Source organism: Ranitomeya imitator, chromosome 3, assembly GCF_032444005.1.
Source record: "Ranitomeya imitator isolate aRanImi1 chromosome 3, aRanImi1.pri, whole genome shotgun sequence".
Taxonomy (NCBI): Eukaryota; Metazoa; Chordata; class Amphibia; order Anura; family Dendrobatidae; genus Ranitomeya; species Ranitomeya imitator.
This window is the reverse complement of record NC_091284.1, coordinates 792,151,803-792,176,210: the sequence shown is the minus strand read 5'-3', so window position 1 is coordinate 792,176,210 and position 24,408 is coordinate 792,151,803. Positions and strand designations below refer to the sequence as shown.

The 24,408-nt window shown below is 45.0% G+C and overlaps 1 protein-coding gene across 1 annotated transcript in view; it reads right to left on the bottom strand.

Moving 5' to 3' along the window:
* Positions 1-24,408, bottom strand: part of CNTN5 (contactin 5) — a 2,082,395-nt gene that overhangs the window by 608,967 nt on the left and 1,449,020 nt on the right. The window lies entirely within an intron of this gene.

Here is a 24,408-nt window from a genome sequence, read left to right as displayed (position 1 = left end):
GAGAAATTTAGTGGCTCTGACACATCGATATAATGGGATCTGGTCACTTACAGGAGTGAGGAGCAGACTGTATTTTGGCTGAACACTCTGACAGCTTGCTTATGATCATCTGAATGAAGCTGGGAACCTACAGTAGGCTATATATCATTTCAGGGATGTAAGATGGAGACTCAGCTGTTTGTTATCATAAGGTTTCCAATTAATATACAGGTTTTCACTAGTAGGGATTACTCTGCACCTGGATAAGTCCAGATGGGATATCGTTGATTGAACCATTTGTCATGACCTACAAAACAAGAATGATGTACAAAAACGTGCAGCTCTAATCAGGCTAATACATACTGCACATTGGAATGTAGCTAGAAACCTACAGTTTTGTCGATAAGTTCATAGGACAGGTGCTTGAATGGATTTTTATTTTTATTTAAAAATGGCTCCATTTATATAATAGATACATTCTCACAGCCCACAACTTTTTACATTATGCTTTGTTTTGTTTTTTTTATACCTACAGGTATTGTGTTTTGTCTTCCATACTATATTCTATCTCTTCTTCCAACAGAAACGTTTGCAGATTCAATTAGAAATTCACTCGGAAAATGCTGAATACAAAATACCAATCTCTGATGCAGGAAGAGCATGGATTTGTTGTCGATTATCCCAATGATCTTTAAACAGAAGTCAAAATCTGCACTCAAATCCTAGTGTTACAGATCTGGCTGTGGATTACCAGTAAATGCAGATAATCTTGATTATTTTCCCAAGTTTTTGCAGGTCTCTTTGTCCTGACAGCCTCAGTTTATTAGCCTTGGATAACGACCTATTGTTAATCACCTGTCCTGGATCCAGGTGAAGGTACCGTCACATTAAGCGACCCTGCAGCGATATAGACAACGATGCCGATCGCTGAAGCGTCACTGTTTAGTCGTTGTGTGGTCGCTGGAGAGCTGTCACACAGACAGCTCTCCAGCGACCAACGATGCTGAAGTCCCCGCGTAACCAGGGTAAACATCGGGTTACTAAGAGCAGGGCCGCGCTTAATAACCAGATGTTTACCCTGGTTACCATTGTAAATGTAAAAAAAAAAAACACTACATACTTACATTCCGATGTCTGTCGCGTCCCCCGGCATCAGCTTCCCTGCACTGTGTCAGCGCCGGCCGTAAAGCAGAGTGGTGACGTCACTGCTGTGCTCTGCTTTACGGCCGGCCGGCGCTGACACAGTGCAGGGAAGCTGACGACGGAGGACGCGACAGACACCGGAATTTAAGTATGTAGTTTTTCTTTTTTTTACATTTACACTGGTAACCAGGGTAAACATCGGGTTACTAAGCGCGGCCCTGCTCTTAGTAACCCGATGTTTACCCTGGTTACAAGTGAAGGCATCGCTGGATCGGCGTCACACACGCCGATTCAGCGATGTCAGTGGGTGATCCTGTGACGAAATAAAGTTCTGGACTTCTAGCTCCGACCAGCGATCTCACAGCAGGATCCAGATCGCTGCTGCGTGTCAAACACAACGATATCGCTAGCCAGGACGCTGCAATGTCACGGATCGCTATCGTTATCGTTCTAAAGTTGCTCAGTGCGAAAGTACCTTTAGGCCACTGAATTCATTTCCTGTCACTCTCTCTCTCTTTCCAATAGAAGATCAGGTTGCCATTAGGGTTGAGTGACCTTTACTTTTATAGGATCGGGTCGGGTTTCACGAAACCCGACTTTTTCAAAAGTCGGGTCGAGTGAAATCGGCCGATCCTATAAAAAAGTCGGGGTCGGGGTCGGCCGAAAAGAAGCAGGGCGCGTCCGAGGGTGAGTATATTCCTATTAGGTATATACTCATCCTCGGACGCGCCCTGCTTCTTTCCGGCAGCCTTCCTTCCTAAGAATCAGCCCTTCCAGGACCTTCGGTGACGTCGCGGTGACGTCGCGGCTTGTGATTGGTCGCGCGAGCGGTCACATGGGCGGCCGCGCGGCCAATCACAAGCCGTGACGTCACCGCGACGTCACCGCAAGGTCCTGGAAGGCTGATTCTAAGGAAGGAAGGTTCCCGGTTGGTACCAGGGCGCGTCAGAGGGTAAGTATTGCGATATTTTTTATTTTAATTCTTTATTTTACACTTAAATCTGAATTCCGATACCAATTCCCGATATCTTAAACATATCGGGAATCGATATCGGAATTCCGATTCTAGATTCAAAAGATCGCCGACTTCATGGCCGACCCCACACAGGGGTCTGGTCGGGTTTCATGAAACCCGACCTTGCCAAAAGTCGGCGACTTTTGAATATTTTCGACCCGTTTCGCTCAACCCTAGTTGCCATTTTAAAATGGCACATACATGTGACATCATTCCCTCAGCCTTAAAAGTCTGCTCAGAGGGTGATTGACTGCACAAGTGCTCATGGAGTTGGCATCTACAACATTACTTTGGAATGGATTTCATCACTTAAGAACCTCCCTACAAGTACAGCCCTGGTACATCACTTGAATTCTGCTGTTTTGCCTACAACACAGCCAGTAAACATGTGAGGAATGCCTGCCAGCGACTGTAATGCTGTGGCCATCTTGGTAGTGGCATTACTGTGATTGCCTGGCCACATTACACTATTAAAGGACCGACGCCGCCATACTTGACACACAGACGCCATTGCACAGCTCAGTGACAGTTCTGAATAGAGGGACAGAGTAGTTGTCCAGGCCTGTGTACATAGTTTTAGGAATCAAAGTCTTCTAGTGGTGATACTTTACTGATCCATCATACCAAAAGTCCTTCTAAGGGCTAATCTTGTGCTTTGCTGTTTCTATGAGATACATTCTGCATTAAGCCTAGGGACAGCAGAGAGAATGGCTTCTAGAAGCCACTAGGCAGGGCTTAGGGCTTTTTAGTCTGTTGCTAAATATATAGCTGCTGCAGGTGACAACATTTTTCTGGTGGGGGGGGTGAAAATATTGGCTGGATTTTCATCTCTACAGTTTAATGTGCTTTGTGTGAAATTATGGTGGTTTGAAATAAAAAAAACAAAACGCTTGGCCTTCTACAGATTAGCTTCAATTAATCACAGAAACTTGGTTTTCAGAGACCTAGGAAATGCGTAAGGCAGTAGGGGATGGGGAAGTGGAAGTGTTAATGATGGTGCATGCAGATGATGAGGATGTGAGGCAAGTGCGGCTGCGGCTGTTACTGAAGCACAGGTAACTCGCCTATCCATGACACATAGCTTCCTTTCCCATCTTGCAGGGAGACACGAGACACCACTTCTGAAGCCACAACAGTGCAAACAGGTGGTCGGTTGGATAGCAAATAATGCTTCCAGCATGCTTTACAGCACCACCCAGTCCCTCACACAGTCCAATAGCACCAGCCAAGACTCTGGATCACTTAATCCTCACCCTAATCCTCCTTTCTCACACCATGTTAACTCCAAGGAGACCAGTGATCCCACACTAGGACACTCCGAGGAGCTCTTTACATCATTTCTTGATTGTGGCCTCTCACACTGCATGTTCCAAGAGGGTCAGGAGGATAAACTGTTTAGTGATGATCAAAACTTAAAGCAGCTACATTTGTCTAAGGAGGTAGATGATGATGAGACACAGTTACCGATCAGTTAGGTTGTTATTAAGTCACCAGGCCAGAAGGACCAGGGTGTGGCAGTTGAAGACGAGGTGGTGGATGACAATGTCACTGACCAAACCTGGGAAACCTGCAAAAATTTCTACATTTCTGGCATTTTTTCAGTCAAGATGGGGTGCAGAGTGTATGTTAATGAGAAAAAAATGAACTTTTTTGAATTTACCAAATGGCTGCAAAGAAAAAAAGAGTGAAAAATTTAAAGGGGTCTGAATACTTTCCATACCCACTGTATATAAGGAGACTTTATTCTTCTTTCCAAGACACTCTACAGGATGTACACCTAGGGGACCACGGACCCAGCTGAAAGAACACAGGGCTGCTTCATTGACCATCACTGATACCCCAGAGACGTCAGAGACGTCATAAAGAATCGAGCTTGGGAGAATCGGGTCATCTGGTCACATACCTCATCGGTTAGCTTCCTAAATTTGTGGTTATGTCCTCTCTGTTGGGGCCCACTAAAAGCGGGGAGCCTCTGGTTGTGGTAGTCGGCCCTGGAACCAGCTCTAATACCAGCAAGTCAGCGGAAGGGTGAGACTCTGTAATTTGCACTATCATGGGTTTTTACTGGGACTATTCTATATGCTATTGTGTGTTGGTGGTTCAATAAATTATTTAAAAAAAAAAGAATGTCCAGCACCACCGAATCCATGAAGATAAAATTTCTTTATTCACAAACTTGTAGCACAAACCATGTGGGTGTGAATCTCAAGCGTTTCTGGAGACTAAGCTCCCTTAATCATGACATTTGATTCACACCCACATGGTTTGTGCTGAAGTTTGAATCCTCTATGCTACAAGTTTGTGAATAAAGAAATTTTATCTTCACGGATTCGGTGGAGCTGGACATTCCTTTTTTTTGGACTTTACACATTTGGACACAGCGGGCCCTTGCTCCCAAAGTTTAACTAATGCATCACGGGTGAGCTGGTTTATTTCTCTTTTCTTCAATAAATTATTGCCACAGTGTTTCACCCTCACCCTGTGTTGTCTGAGTAGTGTTCTGCCCACGGGAAGAGAGAGCGGGCATTCAGTGGTATAAGCTTTGGTCCATGCAGTCTTTCTAAAGACAGCAGGGCCAGCGGACAAGAGCACCCACTTATGAGTATGGAAGTACACAACTACACTTTCTTAATATTTGAATGAGGCCGTCCATTTGATTCCTCTCCTTCAGACCCTGGGAACCATAGAGGATACCTTCCGATATTTGTGTCCCATTGACTTGTTTTGGTATCGGATATCAGTATCGGCGATATCCGATATTTTTTGGATATCGGCCGATACCATCCGATACCAATACTTTCAAATATCGGACGGTATCGCTCAACACTAGTGCTGAGCGAATATACTCGTTGCTCGAGTTTTCCTGAGCACGCTCGGGTGATCTCCGAGTATTTGTTAGTGTTCGGAGATTAAGTTTTCATCATGGCAGCTGAATGATTTACAGCTTGATTACATAAGGGGATTCCCTAGCAACCAGACAACCCCCGCATGTACTCAGCCTGGCTAGTAGCTGTAAACCATTTGGCTGAGGCGATGAAAACTTAATTTCCGAACACTAACAAATACTCAGAGACCACCCGAGCGTTTGTATATTTGCTCGTCACTAGTTTTCAGATATTGATATTGGTCCATTCATTTTTTGTGCTTTTCAGCTTCTTTTAGATTTTCATCACATTCTAACCGTTTACAGCTTTAATCTTTATATTTAGCCATGTGTTGTTACGGCGGGTGGCCATACAGTGGAGTGTACCTTGATGCAACTTCTATTTCGAGGCACTTCCATAACTGTGAAAGGCTCTGACCTGATAGTACTATAAAAAGGTTTCATTTTCAGTCTAGAAACATTACACTATTGAATTCTCTGCCTAGGCTTCTCATCTCAGTCTTAAATGCGGATATAAAAGGATGACTTTCGGTGACTTATCTTATATATATATTTTTTCGCTTTTTTCTTTTCTTTTACACAGTCGTCTCTTTCATGAATAGAATTGACAGGATGAACCATCAAACTGGAAACCGCATTGCTTCTCTCCTCCTGTGATTTTAAAGCACATCAGCGCCGATCCCTCCCATTCTTAAAAAAAAAAAAAACGTGATACTATCTCTGTCAAATGAGAATCAAAAACATAAAACAAAATTTTCATCCTGCTGTTCCAGGTAAACAGACAAAGTTAAGGTTCTGCCTTGAGCATTGCATTCGACATTTCAACACCTTCTATTTTTATCATTGAATAAATGTCGCCAGGGGGTTTTCAGTGTTTTACAAGCATTATCCTGGCTATCCGGTATGGTTTTGCAAATAACAGTGGACAGCTTGTCATTCATAGCCTTGATTTCATCAAAGTAAATAGACACACAAGCGGAATATTCTAGTATCATATCTCTTCTGCCTGTCAGATAGACTGAGTCTCTTCGGCAGAAAAAAAAAGTATTATGGTACTGAGTGGTATTAAGAGCACATACCGCAATGGGGAGTTCGGGAAAATCAATCGCACATCCAGTTCTGTAAACATTACAGAATAGATGTGAAAATGAACAATTAAATTAACCCCTAATGGATAAAGACATAAAAAATAAGCTGGTCTACAATTTTGTGCATTTAAGTTTTATATTACATCTTCATAGGATTCAGAGCTGTTATTCTAAGACATAGAGCTAAAAGATATGGACACCTTTGGGGGCAATTATTTTACTGAAATGCATGCAATATTTGGCTAAACATTTTTTAGCCCCTTTCTGCCATATGACGTACTATCCCGTCGAGGTGGGGTGGGCCCGTATGACCACCGACGGGATAGTACGTCATACGCGATCGGCCGTGCTCACGGGGAGAGCTCGGCCAATCGCAGCCGGTTGTCAGCTGCCTATCGCAGCTGACATCCGGCACTATGTGCCAGGAGCGGTCACGGACCGCCCCCGGCACATTAACCCCCGGCTGTTACAGCTATCCAGCGACCAAACAGCGACGCTGCAGCAATCGACATCGTTGTCGGTATCGCTGCAGCGTCGCTTAGTGTGACGGTACCTTAACACTGCTTATGGGTGGCTTCCCTATATAAATTCTGGTTTGGAGGGAAAGGGAGTTGAGATCAGTCAGACTGTTAGAGACAGAGCAAGAGCCCAGACAGACACAAAGTGTCAGAAGGTCTGAAGGGGCCCTGTAGTCTGAGGTACTACAGCCCCTGGAGAAAGAGAACAGAAAAGATAAAAACATCGTTCAGTGAGTATGCAGGAGAGCGAGGCACAGGAGAGTGACAACAGGGGAGGACAGCTGTGAACGAGCTATCTCCTTGTAAAGTGCAGATTACCAGTAGCCGGAACACAGAGGTTGTGAGGGACTCCATGACTTACAGCAGAAACCGGCAGGCCAGCTGAAATGCAAGTTACCTGTCTGGAGGCACAGTGACATATAGAGCCCGGGTCGTGATAGAGACCCTGTAAAAAGGCTCGAGTCAACTATCATACGGGTTTGTGTCCTAACCTATATGGGGGACAGAGAAGATCTGTGAGGACCTTATCAGAACCCATAGGCAGTAAGGGACTACAAAACCACCATGCTATAGGAAGGCTTTTAACTCCACCTGGTAAAAGGGGAACTCTGGATTCGCTTCCAAGCTGGCCGGACCCTGCCTGTACCTGTGATCTGGTGCCTTGGACTGTGGCTGACTGCTACAATCAGTAAACCAGGTAGAAAGACTGCACCCCTGTGTCCTCTGTTCTTTACTGCACCGTTCACCATCTCCATCTACACACAGGAGCCCTGGGGGTCTACTTCACCTGTGGGAAGTTATACCATCTAGCTGCCATGCCATCACCCCAGAGGACCCCTCTAAGCAGAGTCAGTCCCTACTGACCGAACACCACAGGTGGCATCATGAACAAACTTTATTCCTAAAACCCCTTTAAAGACTTTCCCTTTTACATGATCGCCCAGGGCCACGGACCGGGTCGCCGTCACCATGACATTCCCCTGTAAGCTGACCGGGGCAGTTGCCGAGTATCCCACGGCCCTGGCGGATGACTCACTTATACATACTTCTCCTCCACTTTACTCCTCATTATGACCCATCTGATCCTTGTTGCATCTTCTTATCCCAGCCACTTGCACTTACTTTACCTTGACTTCTGGCTCTGATGAGGTCAGGATAGCCTAAGCTGGAAGTCCTGGATCACTGTCAGAGACCCAGGAATTTTAGTGCGAGCAGCTGTTATCAGACAATTCAGGGAGAGGACTGGATGGGTGATGGTGAGTAGTGGAGGAGCCAGAGTGGTAATCATCTATAATCACTGTACATAGAAGACTGCAGAAGAAGTACAAAGATGGAAAAACTATGGGTCTCCAGCCTCAGAGTGCCCCAATGGGGATAGTGATGGTAACTTCTATTCAGAACTCTGGAGAATAATAGTGCTTTATAAGCAAGTAAAATGAATAAATAAATATATGTATATACAGTGCTCAGCATAAATGAGTACACCACCAACGAAAAATAAGATGACCACAAAAGTCCCTCTCAACTCTAACATTCTATGATTCTATGAAGAATGACCTCTTGTAACAGCCTGGATGATGTCCAACTTGTCTCTTCAGAATTCCCCAAAATTGTTCTGTTGGGTTCAGATCAGTAGAGACACAAAGCAATTGAATAATTTTCACCCTGTTCTTCTTCAGGATAAAACAGATGTGTGTTTTAGATCATTGTTGAATTATGGACAAACTTGGTCCTGGTTTTGGAAAACCTACCCCAAATCCTGGACCTTTGTAATTTGTAGAGCAGACACGTATGCATCCCCCCTTCTATGGGCCCAACGTAATCTCATGTGCCTTTTCATTTTATGCCATTCACCATACGCCACCTGTCTCTTTCCCACCACCAATATGTTAGCAGAGCTCCTGGGTGTAAAATAATTTAACCCCTTCAGATGGATTTACAGCGTGGCTGGGGGCAGATGTTTTTAGTCGGGGGGGGGGGGCAATAACCATGGTCCCTCTCTAGGCTATGAATATCTGCCCTCAGTCACTAGCTTTCCCACTCTGGCGGAGAAAATTGCGCGAAAGCCCACGCCAATTTTTTCTGGGATTTAACCCTTTAATTTAATAGCTAGAGACCCCAAATTTGACACAAAGACACTTCTTACATTACTAAAGAGGAATATGTAATAAAAGAAGGGATATGAGATGGTTTACTGTATGTAAACAATGTCTCATATCCTGTCGGGTTTGTGAAGGAGATAGGAAAAGCCGGCAATTGAATTACCGGCTTTTCTGCCATCTAGCGCTGAATTAAATATATATATATATATATATATATATATATATGTGTGTGTCTCACTGACATATATATATATATATATATATATACCTATACTATGTGTACACATTTATTCTACCTATTCTATTCTATTCTGTCAGTGTGATTTTACTGTACACAGCGAAGGATTGCCGGCTTTTCTATAGAACACCGCTGCGTATTTCTCGCAAGTCACATGCTTGGTCCGTGTGTAATCCGTAATTTTCTCGCACCCATAGAATTTCATTGGCGTATTTTTTGCGCAATTCGCTGACAAACGCAGCATGCTGTGATTTTCTACGCCCATAACATACCGTATATAATGGATGTGTAATATACGGCAGATAGGAGCTGCCCCATAGAGAATCATTGGGCCATGTGCAATGCGTATTTTCTGGACGTATTTTCTGCACTCATACGTCCGTAAAACTTGCTAGTGTGACGCCGGCCTAACACAGGGACTCTGTCTGATGAGGGAGCTAAAAAAACCCTTTTGGAAGAACGGCGTTAGAGGTTTAGGAGGCTTCAGAGTATGCATGAAATTTGTCTTGTCTTCTTGGAGTCCTGTAGGTATCAACTTCTTTTGAGGTAGACAACTTCCCGGAAGATTCAGATCTGGCAAACATGCTCATGTCATGTTTCTGGCTGTTACTAACTTGTCAGTATGAGGCAGGGCACAATGACATCTCTCAATAAAACACTAAGATAGTGTCTCTCAACATCAGCAGCAATAAGTGAATATATGGATCCACCAAAAAAATGAAAAACTGTCTGACCGTATCGATTTATTCTACAAAGTGTTAAATGAAGCCTGAAAAAACACACAAAAGATCCATCTCAAGCACAGGATCAGTTGAAGACGAGTGTGAATTGTATGCTGTGTTGAATGTTTCTTTCTAGTTTGTGCATGAACTTTGCTTCCTTTTCTCTACCCATAGCTGGTAAATTAGACCACTTCAAAAGAAAAGCGTACTCTGCGAAGCACACAGCTCCGAGAAGACTGCACTTCATAAGGGAATAACATCAGTAATGGAATAAAAGAAAAAAAATATCCAAGAGGAAATAAACTGTAAATGAATCCGGAGCTTTTGTCGCTATGTTTAAGATTAAAGCACAATAACTTTACACTATGGGAAATCAATTATAGGAAGGTACGGGGACCATGTTGAACATACGACGGATATGGTGCCATTGGAGGGAAAGGGACAACCATTGCCGCTTGTGTATAAAGGTTCAAAAGTGATTTACTGACCTCTTACCATTGACCCTGTAGACGTTGAGATACCACCTGGTTTACAAAGTTATGCCATAACTATGAAAATGTTATTTTTATGTATTATGATGTCATATAATATAGTGCTGCTTAATACCAGCAAAAGTACTCCTCATAGTATTACACCATTAGTGGGCGCGGACAGAAGAGGGCTTCTGTGCAAGAATATTATATATGGATCCTTTGCAGTCCAAAAGCTCATCATAAGCCACCCTTTCTGTGACTATGACAGAAGCCACTACTCTGTATTGGAAGTGGAAGTGGACCACTTAGCTCCTGGGCTCCTGAGCGACTGTATCGGTTGCATCAATGGTACAGTATGTCCTCCCCTGTAGTACACCCTTATTGATTAGCCTCACCTGGTGAGGTGGATCCTATAAGCTTCAGATCCAGGGTGGACACATTGACCCTGAGCATTGGTGAGAAGCGAGAATTTAGCACACTCAGTAATCTCAGGAGCAGCAGGACGGATAAAGTGGAACCCAACAGTGACGGAAGCAAGATGAAGCACAGTATGCGCAGAATGTGGAACTTACGAAAAACAGATGTCTAGAGTCTAAAGCCTAAAACACAGGTGTGTGTCAAATGGGACTTAACTAGGTTTAGGGAAATTATGTCACACCTAGAACCCTGCAAAACCCAACATGCAGCACGACAGAGGGCTGCGGACTGAGGTGAAGAAAGCAAAACCCTGGATACCCAGGAATGGTGTGTAACACTTAAAGTTAATGCTATTTTATTATTTTTGTGATGCAACAGATCTTTGACAGATATGCAATTATTGTATGTCGGATCCCATAGGAGAGAAAATAAAGATGTTATGGCTATAGTTTCAGGAAAGATAAAGTTAAAGGGAACCTGTCAGCAGGATTGTGCACAGTATACTACAGACAGTGTCAGGTCGGCGCCATTATACTGATTACAATTATACCTCGTCTTGTGGTTGTTGTTTAATCTTATTTTCAGTTTTGAGTTAATGATATGCTCGTGCTCTGGGGTCTTCATGCGGTGCTCTGATTAGGTGTTCATAATGCAGACTGTTGATAGGTCACTGATCCATCACTGACCTGCCCCCTAGTTTACATAATGAATATCTGTATACATTGAAAAAAAAAAAACCTTTTGCAGCCAGTCACCGTCCGTGGCCTCTGCACTGCAGCATAATCGCATGTTTAGTGTCCTAGTAATAACTGGTCTTGATGTTATTGGGAAAGTCTTCTCCAGCAAGATGGCGCCACCAATGCCTGCACAATAGCAGCTATCAGATCTCTATGCACATCGATAGCTGCTACTGCGCAGGCAAGGCAGGTTAAAGCATGAATAAAGGGAGCTGGGCAATTATTGGGAAGCTTAGAATTAATAAGAAAGCAGAGGTGGAGTTGGGGTCTGGACAAAGGAGAGAGGAGGAATTAGATCTGTGGAGGGGGGAGTAGTATAAAAGGGTCAGCCATTTCATTTGGGGCAGCCATTTTAGGTACCCCATAACTAGACTAATAGCTAATTGTATGTTTTCATGGATGCGGTTTTATGTTTCAGGTTTTTTTTTATATAGTTGTGAATTACTGTAAATTTGTTTTTTTTTTATTAGTGGATTTAAGAATAATAAAAAATAATATTTATGTCATAGCAATTTGGCATAGGGGAAGGTCCTCAAAGTTGGTGGAGTTGGTTAATGGTGGATCGTGGGGGGGGAGCTCAAGTGGATCTGCCCCCCCCCCCCCCGATTTACGTGGATGGGTAATTAAATATTCCTGGGGAAGGGATTAGAGGTGCCGTGGTTGATGGTTTTGGGCAGGTTAGCTAATAGGTGTATCTGATCTGGTACATAGCGGCTAGAGATAAGACATGACCTGGGGCCAAGGTGGGCTTATTACACCTGAAGTTTATAGTTTTTGGGGCTTCAATGACTACCCCTTCTGGGAAGTTGTTTTTAAACTGTTTTGTTAATAAATGTTACACAATCAGCCACAGTGTCTTGCTTTCAACACTGATAATTTACCCTCATGTTATACAGACAACATAGCAATAAGGGTCCTGACTACATAAAGATAAAATGTAACTTTTAATAATAACCTTTTAAAATTGAATCCGGACCATCCACATTAGTGACACAAAGTACCAAAAAACATATAAAGTGATCGTGCTTAAAGGTGCTCAATAAAAAAACGGTTTGGTCTCACCACATCTCATCGTCCCATATTGAATCCACCATGGACAGGAGCATCTATAGCAATTTATGTTTGGGGAAGGGAAAATATCTAGTCTTCCCTGTCGTGCCCATGCATTGCTCCTGTCCTGACAAGGACAGTCCCCAAATATTTCTATTATGGGGTACCCACCGTCACCTAAAATAATGTATGCAATCCCTATGCGTTTCCTCCCTGATAAAAGGGATTCATCAGGGGAATCTAATCTAATAATAGGTAACCAAGAAAGTGGGAATTCTATGTATAAGATATAGTAATAGGGTACTGTAGTGGCAGGTCTCTCCTATCCTGGCATGACCATTTATGTCACCAGCCCTATTGCAAATGTGGCATAAAAGGGTCATTTAGAGCAGTAACCCTTAAATAGAAAATTCCTCCATTACTCCTCCTTCGGCGTCTTACCTCACTTCCGGTCATCCACCGCTTTGCCCCCTTATTTAACATACTCATTTACAGGCGGCATTACAATTCATTACTATTTTGTCCTCCCTCATTCACAGGTTCATCATTATTTATCACCCGGAAGATACTGAGGGATACAATCAAATATGCATAATCCCTGCCCACCTCCCGTACAGCTTCCTTGCGGGTCACCGCTTGGAACATACAGGAGGCGGAGGTGTAGGTGCCATCTTTATTACATCACACCCGATTAGATGACTTCCTTAATTTAAATTACAATCTCTATAGGCAGTAAACACCTGAGAATATTGGCCTTTCTGCACCAAATTCACATCCTCAAAAGAAGGGGGTACACAACCCACATATTTCATCCTAAAGGGACCGAACCCTCAATATTACTCGTATTTGAGGGTGTCACAGATTGAAAAGAGGCCTAGCGAGAGAGGGCTGAGGTGGGGGGACCATTATCTATGCATATAAAAGAGAGGAAGTATCAAATTTCCATCTTACATCAATATTTACTCAGTACCTTTCTTGTTAATTCTATACCAGGCATACCCGAGAGTGAAATACTGATCATGAAAAAACAAAAAATGAGGGGCAATTGGGGGAAGGAAGGGGATGGGGGGGGTTGGGGGAAATACGCTGTAAGTATGCATATCGGGACTTTACAAAAAGCACCCATAATTCAACTGTTCGTTATGGCCCCAGGGATGGCATGTATCCAGCCTAAAGATCCATCTTGCTTCTCTTTGTAACATTAGTTTATCAAAGTTTTCCCCTCTTTTTTGTGCCTTAACCTTATCTATACCCATGAATTTGAGTACCCTTTCATTATCCCCATGAAGCATATTCATATGCCTGGCCAATGGTGTTTCTCTTTGGTTACGGATGTCTCCAAAATGTTCACCCACTCCCTACTTGTCTTTCCTATGTAGGTCATATTACATTCACAATTTACCTGATAAATCACCCCTTTCGTTTTACAATTGATGAAATCCTTGATCTTAATTGTTTCCTCTGTAATCTCATTGAAGAATTCTTTCCCTATTCGCATATAGTCACAGGTGACACAATTTCCACACTTGAAGCACCCCTCGGGGAGCCATGATTCTTTCTGAGGAGGACAAAAGTGACTGTGCACTAGTCGATCTTTCAATGTTTTACATCTTCTATAAGTTATGTGTGGTCTGTCTCCCACAAACTCTTTAATGTCATCATCCATCCTCAGAATACCCCAATTGTTCATCAAAATTTGTCTCATCAAAGGTGCTCCGTTATCAAATCCACATATTAATCTAGCATGTTTCCCCCTTGATGTGTCCCTTTCACGTGGTACCAATAGTGTGCTTCTATCCTGTCCCTTAGCATGATGGAATGCCTCCCTCAGCACCCGGTCAGGGTATCCCCTTGAGAGAAATCTTAGTCTCATGCCATCTGCTTTAGTTTTAAAGTCTCTCTTGTTAGAACAGTTTCTTTTTAGTCTGAGGTACTGTCCTTTTGGTATACCTTTTCGCTGAGAATACGGATGATGACTTTCCCATCTCAAGAGTGAATCGGTGGCCGTTGGCTTACTATACATGGTGGTATCTAAACTAGCCCCTTAATAAATGTTAATAAAAGGCTGCTGTTGCCAATTAATCCAATTTAAGCGTGGCATGTTTATTTGGTAGTTTATAAGGTAAGGATGTGGAAGAGATGAGGGGAAAGGGGGTTAAAAATTCAAAGCTCACAAATACCCCTTAAGTCATGAGATGTGTGGCTGGCGTGACTGTGCAGTGGCTAATGCAGGAGCAGCACAGAAGAGATTTATAATGGGGGCAGGCAAGGGGATTTGTAACAATTAGGATAAATATTAGTGGGATTATATGGTTGATTCCACACAAATTTTGTCACTTCCTCAAAGAGCTTCAGTAGGCACACACATAACTAATAAGATCTCAAAGTAATCCATGCTCCAGTTTAACTGCCACGTGACGTAGTCCGTCACGAATATACACACATTTCGTACAAATGCTACAACATATACAGCATTGAATTCCATCAAGATGCAAAATTGCAAACTAGGTGGAGCTCTGGCAGCCTGGTTTTGTTTTGCTTTTTTGTGAAGGCAGGAGGGTGTGTTTTGCCATGTAAGATCTGTAGAAATGGGCTGATACTTCTGGCCTAAGCCACCACTTAGCATAAACATGTGTGGTATATTAGTGAGAAATATTCACTATTAAATTCACGAAATGGACTAGGCATAGACCATGAGTTAAGTCTCCTGACCATAAAGCAGCCAAAATGTTTCAGGCTTTTTCACTCGTCATGAGTCATGACAATTCTGACTTGCAGTCCACGTGACACCAGGCAGCAAATGTGTTGCCGATTCAGGCACAGCAGAAACTCATCTGCTGTATGGCTGTTCTTCCACAGACTTTCAAGCCATGAAACTGTTTAGCAGCACTTTGCCTTGCATGAGTGCCAAGAAAGTGGTTGGTGTGTGGAATCAACCAAGTTGTGTCCTGTGGATGTTTGTTATGGTGTCATGTCACTTGCACACATAGAGTGGCCTATTTCCTCCTGCACATGAGGACAGAGAACCGATTATATTTTCTGCAAGAAATTATGGTGGTTTAGTATCTCCAACCAAAGCTGAATGCATACCATCACTTATAGAAAGACAGAAAAATTCACAATCCGGCAAGACAGCGACTGCACCAGCTGCAACTTAAAAATACACGAGTTTAGTTGACAAACCAATGGAGGACTGGGAGCATATGATTTGGAGACAGATATTTGCCGTTGCAAATGAGGAGGCATACTAGGTGTATGACATGCAGAAGAGGAGGATGATAATGATCATGGTGGTGGAGATGATGCCGACCAGGTAGTACTTAAGGGTGCAGATTGGCTGTTCGCAGTCTCCAACATCATGTCCGCTCTCTTTCTGAAACTCAACCTTTCCAAAACTGAACTTCTTTTGATTCTGCCATCTACTAAACTCCCTAAATATGACATCTCCCTCTCCGTGGGTGGCACCACAATAATGCCCCAGCAGCAGGCGCGCTGTCTGGGTTTATGTTTGACACCACTCTTTCGTTCACCTCCCATATACAATCTCTTGCCCGTTCTTGTCATCTGCACCTAAAAAACATATCTAGAATCCGCTTCTTTCTCACCATGGAAAGAACAAAAACCCTCACTGTTGCCCTGATCCACTCTCGCCTGGACTACTGTAATGTTCTATTAATTGGCCTCCCTTCACTTGACTTTTCCCACCTCTAGTCCATCCTTAATGCAGCAGCCATCTGGCTAATCGGTACTCGGACCCGTCCACTCTTCGCCAGTCATTACACTGGCTGCCCATTCATTACAGGATCCAATTAAAACTGCTTGTTCTCACCCACAAAGCTCTCCACAGTGCAGCAACACCCTATATCTCCTACCTTATTCCTGTTTACCCGCTCATTACGCTCTGCAAGCGACTTTTCACTAACCTCTGCACTAATCCATACCTCCCACTCCCGGCTCCAAGACTGTTGTGCCAATCCCCAGTCCTCTACCCCAAGAAATTAGGACTATCCACAACTTACACAGTTTTACACATCTGTTCTGTGCGGCCTATCATGTTCCCTAATCAAAGTCCTTGTTTGTGTGGCCCATTCACTTAATAGCTGACAATAATTCTCCATCAAACTCCACCGCACCCAACAGCACCACAAATACTGGTTGGTGACTACAGCAGCCTTCGTCTATCCACCACTCCCTCAAGATGGCTGAACCATCATTGTAAATATGCACCTGCACTTTTTGTCTCCCCCACCTCATTGTAAATTGCAAGCTCTCGCAGGCAGGGCCATCTTATTTTGCTTTAATTATTGTATAATTTTGAACGTTGTTAATTATGACTTGAGTATGAACTGCTAAAATGTAAAACGCTGCAGAATATGTTGGTACTATATAAATAAAGATGATGATGATTATTATTATTATTATTATTATTATATATACATTGGGTATGGAAAGTATCCAGACCCCTTTAAGTTTTTCACTCTTTGTTCCATTGCATCCATTTGGTAAATTCATAAAAGTTAATTTTCTTCACATTAATGTACTTTCTCTGCACCTCATCTTGACTAAAAAAAAACAGAAATGTAGAAATTTTTGCAAATTTAATAAAAAAAGAAAAACTGAAATATCACATGGTAATAAATCACTTGGCACTCAGAAGTTCTTATGCAAGATGAAAATGAACATTTCGTTTATTTTGTGCATCCAGTCCAAAGGTTTAAATGTTTTCGGTCTAATCACAAGACCTTCATCAGAAACAACTTTGATGTACTGGAAGCCAAACAACAAGATATGTGGGCCCAGAAAGTCAGCGCAAGACAATACCCGGGAGGTCGTACCTCTATGGTGGTGGAGGAGTGGGAGATGAACGCCGTAGCAGAGCGAGTAAATCGCAGGGGAAGTGGTGCTGGTTAGAGTTGAGCGACCTTGACCTTTTTAGAGTCGAGCCGGATTTCGCGAAACCCGACTATCTCAAAAGTCGGGTCGAGTGAAATCGCCCGATTATGACGTAAAGTCGGGATCGACCGAAACACGAAACCCAATGCAAGTCAATGGGGCAGCATAGTCGGCAGTGAGTGGGGGCCAGGAAAACACCTAGAGTGCCCATTTTAATGTCAAAACCATCCATTCTTCTTAATGAAGCTTGTCAAGCGTAATTTACCTTATAATAATTGGAAGGCATTTGAAATTGGGGGTCATTTGGCTAAAGTTGTGGTGGGTAGGGCTGGTTCAAGTAATTAGTGGGCCCAGGAAATCTGGACCACGTCACGGCAGTGGAGCAGGGAGAGGTAAGTATTTCAACTTTGCAAGTGCTGTGAACCTGAGCAAGCAGGGGGGGCCCACTCGTTGGCATTGGCACTGGCACAGGGCCCCTCAAAGTACAGCGGTGTGTTTGCACGGCGGGGGCGCCTCCCACCGGCAGCAACACTTTTGCGTATTATGAGAGGCCCTGTGCCAGTGACGTCGCCAACTAGTATTCCTCCCCCCACCTGATGAAGGAACCTGCACTTTCATCTGCACCTTCCTGTTTGTCCCCGTGTAAGGTGGTATGGTATGCGGGAAGGGGGACCTGACTTTCAGCAGGGTCACAATCTTGCAGTGTAGCGTGCACGGGAAATGTTGCGTTATGGGTCAATGTACCAGCAGACTCATCTATCACTGGCTGGGCAATGGGCAGGATGAGGAGGAAACACAGATATAGGCCCAAAGAATAAAGTGGGCTAAATGCAGTTCAAAATTGGTAACACAGGACTAATCAGGGGGCATTGCAGTGGAGGACAACTGGAATGAGAGGCTGACACAGAGAGTAGGCCCAAATCAGTAAGTAGTCGAAATGCAGTTCAAAATTGGCAACAGTAGTAAACAGGCGGCACAGCTTTGTTCAGTGGAGGAGAACAGCAAGGAGTGGCAGACACCGATAGTAGGCCCCAACCCAACTAGTAGGCCAAATGCAGTCTAACATTAACAACTACTTAACGAGCGCCTGAAAACGGAATTTCAGGACAGGAAACCAGGAGAACAGCAAGGAGCGGCAGACACCGATAGTAGGCCCCAAACCAACTAGTACGCCAAATGCAGTTGTTCCGTTTAACCACAATTTAATGAGAGCCTGAAGATAGAAGTTCAGGAAAGGCAACCTGGAGAACACCTTGGAGTGGAACACACCATCTCTCTACACCCCATACCCAATTTGTAGGCCTAATGCAGCGTAGTTTCCAACAACTACTAAACGAGAGCATGATGATCGAAGCATTGGCGAGGAAACCTGGGGAACACCTTGGAGTGGAACACACCATCTCTCTACAGTGGAACACACCATCTCTCTACACCCCATACCCAATTTGTAGGCCTAATGCAGCGTAGTTTCCAACAACTACTAAACGAGAGCCGGAAGATCGAAGCAATGGAGAGGAAACCTGGGGAACACCTTGGAGTGTAACACACCATCTCTCTACACCCCATACCCAATTTGTAGGCCCAATGCAGCGTAGTTTCCAACAACTACTAAACGAGAGCCGGAAGATCGAAGCTCAGGAAAGGCAACCTGGAGAACACCTTGGAGTGGAACACACCATCTCTCTACACCCCATACCCAATTTGTAGGCCCAATGCAGCGTAGTTTCCAACAACTACTAAACGAGAGCCGGAAGATCGAAGCAATGGAGAGGAAACCTGGGGAACACCTTGGAGTGTAACACACCATCTCTCTACACCCCATACCCAATTTGTAGGCCTAATGCAGCGTAGTTTCCAACAACTACTAAACGAGAGCCGGAAGATCGAAGCAATGGAGAGGAAACCTGGGGAACACCTTGGAGTGTAACACACCATCTCTCTACACCCCATACCCAATTTGTAGGCCTAATGCAGCGTAGTTTCCAACAACTACTAAAAGAGAGCCGGAAGATCGAAGCAATGGAGAGGAAACCTGGGGAACACCTTGGAGTGGAACACACCATCTCTCTACAGTGGAACACACCATCTCTCTACACCCCATACCCAATTTGTAGGTTTAATGCAGCGTAGTTTCCAACAACTACTAAACGAGAGCCGGAAGATCGAAGCTCAGGAAAGGCAACCTGGGGAACACCTTGGAGTGGTACACACCATCTCTCTACACCCCATACCCAATTTGTAGGCCCAATGCAGCGTAGTTTCCAACAACTACTAAACGAGAGCCGGAAGATCGAAGCTCAGGAAAGGCAACCTGGGGAACACCTTGGAGTGTAACAAACCCTCTCTCTACACCACGGAAGGGCTGATTCTTAGGAAGGAAGGCTGTCGGAAAGAAGCAGGGCGCGTCCGAGGGTGATTATATTCTTATTAGGTATATACTCACCCTCGGACGCGCCCTGCTTCTTTATTTGTAATGAATGTTTATTTGCAATGTGGTTTTGACTTACTCTATTTTTTTGGTAAATAATGATTTTATTATTTTCATTGTTTTGCATCTTCTTGGCAATAATATAAAGAAGACACGACAGGACAACACTCGGTGGATGCCATATCTGTGTTTAAAATTGAAAAAAACTTTCAGTTAACTACTTGCAGGAGAAAGTTATTGTAGCTGGTGGCCATTTTTAGTACAGTACCAGATTTTTGTTGTATGTGTTTGTTTTTAATGTTAAAATGTCTGCATTTGATATCTCTCCAGTATTTTCTTTTTTATAAGCAAAATACTTATTTTTATATTTTCTGATGTTGGTTCCAGGGGTACACGGGCAGCAGTGGTGTGGTCAGTGGAGGCCTAGTGGAAGGAGTGACCGCAGACAGGCATCGAAGGCCTAAAATAATAACACATGGCTGTAGGCAATTTTAAATTGGTTCCAGGGGTACACGGGCAGCAGTGGTGTGGTCAGTGGAGGCCTAGTGGAAGGAGTCACCGCAGACAGGCATTGAAGGCCTAAAATAATAACACATGGCTGTAGGCAATTTTAAATTGGTTCCAGGGGTACACGGGCAGCAGTGGTGTGGTCAGTGGAGGCCTAGTGGAAGGAGTGACCGCAGACAGGCATCGAAGGCCTAAAATAATAACACATGGCTGTAGGCAATTTTAAATTGGTTCCAGGGGTACACGGGCAGCAGTGGTGTGGTCAGTGGAGGCCTAGTGGAAGGAGTCACCGCAGACAGGCATCGAAGGCCTAAAATAATAACACATGGCTGTAGGCAATTTTAAATTGGTTCCAGGGGTACACGGGCAGCAGTGGTGTGGTCAGTGGAGGCCTAGTGGAAGGAGTAACCGCAGACAGGCATCGAAGGCCTAAAATAATAACACATGGCTGTAGGCAATTTTAAATTGGTTCCAGGGGTACACGGGCAGCAGTGGTGTGGTCAGTGGAGGCCTAGTGGAAGGAGTCACCGCAGACAGGCATCGAAGGCCTAAAATAATAACACATGGCTGTAGGCAATTTTTTAATTGGTTACAGGGGTACACGGGCAGCAGTGGTGTGGTCAGTGGAGGCCTAGTGGAAGGAGTAACTGCAGACAGGCATCGAAGGCCTAAAATAATAACACATGGCTGTAGGCAATTTTAAATTGGTTCCAGGGGTACACGGGCAGCAGTGGTGTGGTCAGTGGAGGCCTAGTGGAAGGAGTGACCGCAGACAGGCATCGAAGGCCTAAAATAATAACACATGGCTGTAGGCAATTTTAAATTGGTTCCAGGGATACACGGGCAGCAGTGGTGTGGTCAGTGGATGCCTAGTGGAAGGAGTGACCGCAGACAGGCATCGAAAGCCTAAAATAATAACACATGGCTGTAGGCAATTTTAAATTGGTTACAGGGGTACACGGGCAGCAGTGGTGTGGTCAGTGGAGGCCTAGTGGAAGGAGTGACCGCAGACAGGCATCGAAGGCCTAAAATAATAACACATGGCTATAGGCAATTTTAAATTGGTTCCAGGGGTACATGGGCAGCAGTGGTGTGGTCAGTGGAGGCCTAGTGGAAGGAGTCACCGCAGACAGGCATCGAAGGCCTAAAATAATAACACATGGCTGTAGGCAATTTTAAATTGGTTACAGGGGTACACGGGCAGCAGTGGTGTGGTCAGTGGAGGCCTAGTGGAAGGAGTGACCACAGACAGGCATCGAAGGCCTAACATAACAAAAATGTCAATACAATGGTATTGTCAGTGGCAGGCATTGAAGGATGTCAGCGCATAGACTAAACATTGGTGGAGCTGTGAGATAATTTTGCAAGTGGTAGAGCACTGTTTGAGCTGGGGTGGGGGGAAACTGTCTTGTGGCCGGCGGTACAGGCCCAGGGCCCCTCATATTACAACGGTGTGTCTGACGTTGGGTGCGCACCACCACCGCCAGAGACACTTTATTGTACTAGGAGGGACCCAGTGGCAGTGCCGTCGACCAAAAGCGGGCTCACCCACCTCTTCAGACAAACTGCACTCTCACGGGTGCTGTCGCCAAGTGTCGATACCACGGCCCCGTGTGGGGAGTTTGGCCATTTAGTGAGGTGTAAACATGTCGTATGCTGGACAATCAGGTGCAGAAAATTACGAGATTGGAAAAGGCATTCAGAATAGTCCACAGGCAAGACCTTTTCATAGGAAAGCTAGGTGTCAGCCGGGCAAGGTGGGGCAAAAGATTTCGAAATCCAGTTGTGGTTCATTTTAATGAAGGTTAGATCATCTACATTTTGGGTAGCCAGACGAGTCCTTTTTTCTGTTAGTATTGAACCTGCAGCACTGAATACTCTTTCTGATAGGACACTAGCTGCCGGGCAAGCAAGCTCCTGCAATGCATATTCTGCCAATTCTGGCCAGGTGTCTAATTTTGATGCCCAGTAATCAAATGGGAATGACGGTTGAGGGAGAACATCGATAAGGGATGAAAAATAGTTTGTAACCATACTGGACAAATGTTGTCTCCTGTCACTTTGAATTGATGCTGCAGTACCTGTCCTGTCTGCGGTCATAGCAAAATCACTCCACAACCTGGTCAGAAAACCCCCTCTGGCCAACGCCACTTCTGATTTCTGCCCCTCTAACTCCTCTGGTCTGCTGGCCCCTGCAGCTCGTGTGAGAACGATCACGGGCGCTGTGTGCAGGGAATGCCAGAAGCAAACGGTCAACAAGAGTTGATTGTTTGGTTGCTAATATTAGTTCCAAGTTCTCATGTGGCATTATATTTTGCAATTTGCCTTTATAGCGAGGATCAAGGAGGCAGGCCAACCAGTAATCGTCATCATTCATCATTTTAGTTATGCGTGTGTCCCTTTTGAGGATACGTAAGGCAAAATCCGCCATGTGGGCCAAAGTTCCAGTTCTCAAATCTGCGGTTGTGCTTGGTTGAGGGGCAGTTTCAGGCAAATCCACGTCACTTGTGTCCCTCAAAAAACCAGAACCCGGCCTTGCCGTGCCACCAATTTCCAGTGGCCCCGGAAAAGCTTCCTCATTAAAAATATAATCATCCCCATCATCCTCCTCGTCCTCCTCCTCCTCTTCGCCCGCTACCTCGTCCTGTACACTGCCCTGGCCAGACAATGGCTGACTGTCATCAAGGCTTTCCTCTTCCTCAGCTGCAGACGCCTGATCCTTTATGTGCGTCAAACTTTGCATCAGCAGACGCATTAGGGGGATGCTCATGCTTATTATGGCGTTGTCTGCACTAACCAGCCGTGTGCATTCCTCAAAACACTGAAGGACTTGACACATGTCTTGAATCTTCGACCACTGCACACCTGACAACTCCATGTCTGCCATCCTACTGCCTGGCCGTGTATGTGTATCCTCCCACAAAAACATAACAGCCCGCCTCTGTTCACACAGTCTCTGAAGCATGTGCAGTGTTGTGTTCCACCTTGTTGCAACGTCTATGATTAGGCGATGCTGGGGAAGGTTCAAAGAACGCTGATAGGTCTGCATACGGCTGGAGTGTACGGGCGAACGGCGGATATGTGAGCAAAGTCCACGCACTTTGAGGAGCAGGTCGGATAACCCCGGATAACTTTTCAGGAAGCACTGCACCACCAGGTTTAAGGTGTGAGCCAGGCAAGGAATGTGTTTCAGTTGGGAAAGGGAGATGGCAGCCATGAAATTCCTTCCGTTATCACTCACTACCTTGCCTGCCTCAAGATCTACAGTGCCCAGCCACGACTGCGTTTCTTTCTGCAAGAACTCGGACAGAACTTCCGCGGTGTGTCTGTTGTCGCCCAAACACTTCATAGCCAATACAGCCTGCTGACGTTTGCCAGTAGCTGCCCCATAATGGGAGACCTGGTGTGCAACAGTGGCAGCTGCGGATGGAGTGGTTGTGCGACTGCGGTCTGTGGATGAGCTCTCGCTTCTGCAGGAGGACGAAGAGGAGGAGGAGGGGGTGCGAACGGCTACAGCCAATTGTTTCCTAGACCGTGGGCTAGGCAGAACTGTCCCAAACTTGCTGTCCCCTGTGGACCCTGCATCCACCACATTTACCCAGTGTGCCGTGATGGACACGTAACGTCCCTGGCCATGCCTACTGGTCCATGCATCTGTTGTCAGGTGCACCTTTGTGCTCACAGATTGCCTGAGTGCATGGACGATGCGCTCTTTAACATGCTGGTGGAGGGCTGGGATGGCTTTTCTGGAAAAAAAGTGTCGACTGGGTAGCTCGTAGCGTGGTACAGCGTAGTCCATCAGGGCTTTGAAAGCTTCGCTTTCAACTAACCGGTAGGGCATCATCTCTAACGAGATTAGTCTAGCTATGTGTGCGTTCAAACCCTGTGTACGCGGATGCGAGGCTAAGTACTTCCTTTTTCTAACCATAGTCTCATGTAGGGTGAGCTGGACTGGAGAGCTGGAGATCGTGGAACTAGCGGGGGTGCCGGTGGACATGGCAGACTGAGAGACGGTGGGAGATGGTATTGTTGCCACCGGTGCCCTAGATGCAGTGTTTCCTACTACGAAACTGGTGATTCCCTGACCCTGACCGCTTTGGCCTGGCAAAGAAACCTGCACAGATACTGTAGGTGGTGCAGAAAATGGTGGCCCTACACTGCCGGAAGGGATGTTGCGTTGCTGACTAGCTTCATTGGCCGAGGGTGCTACAACC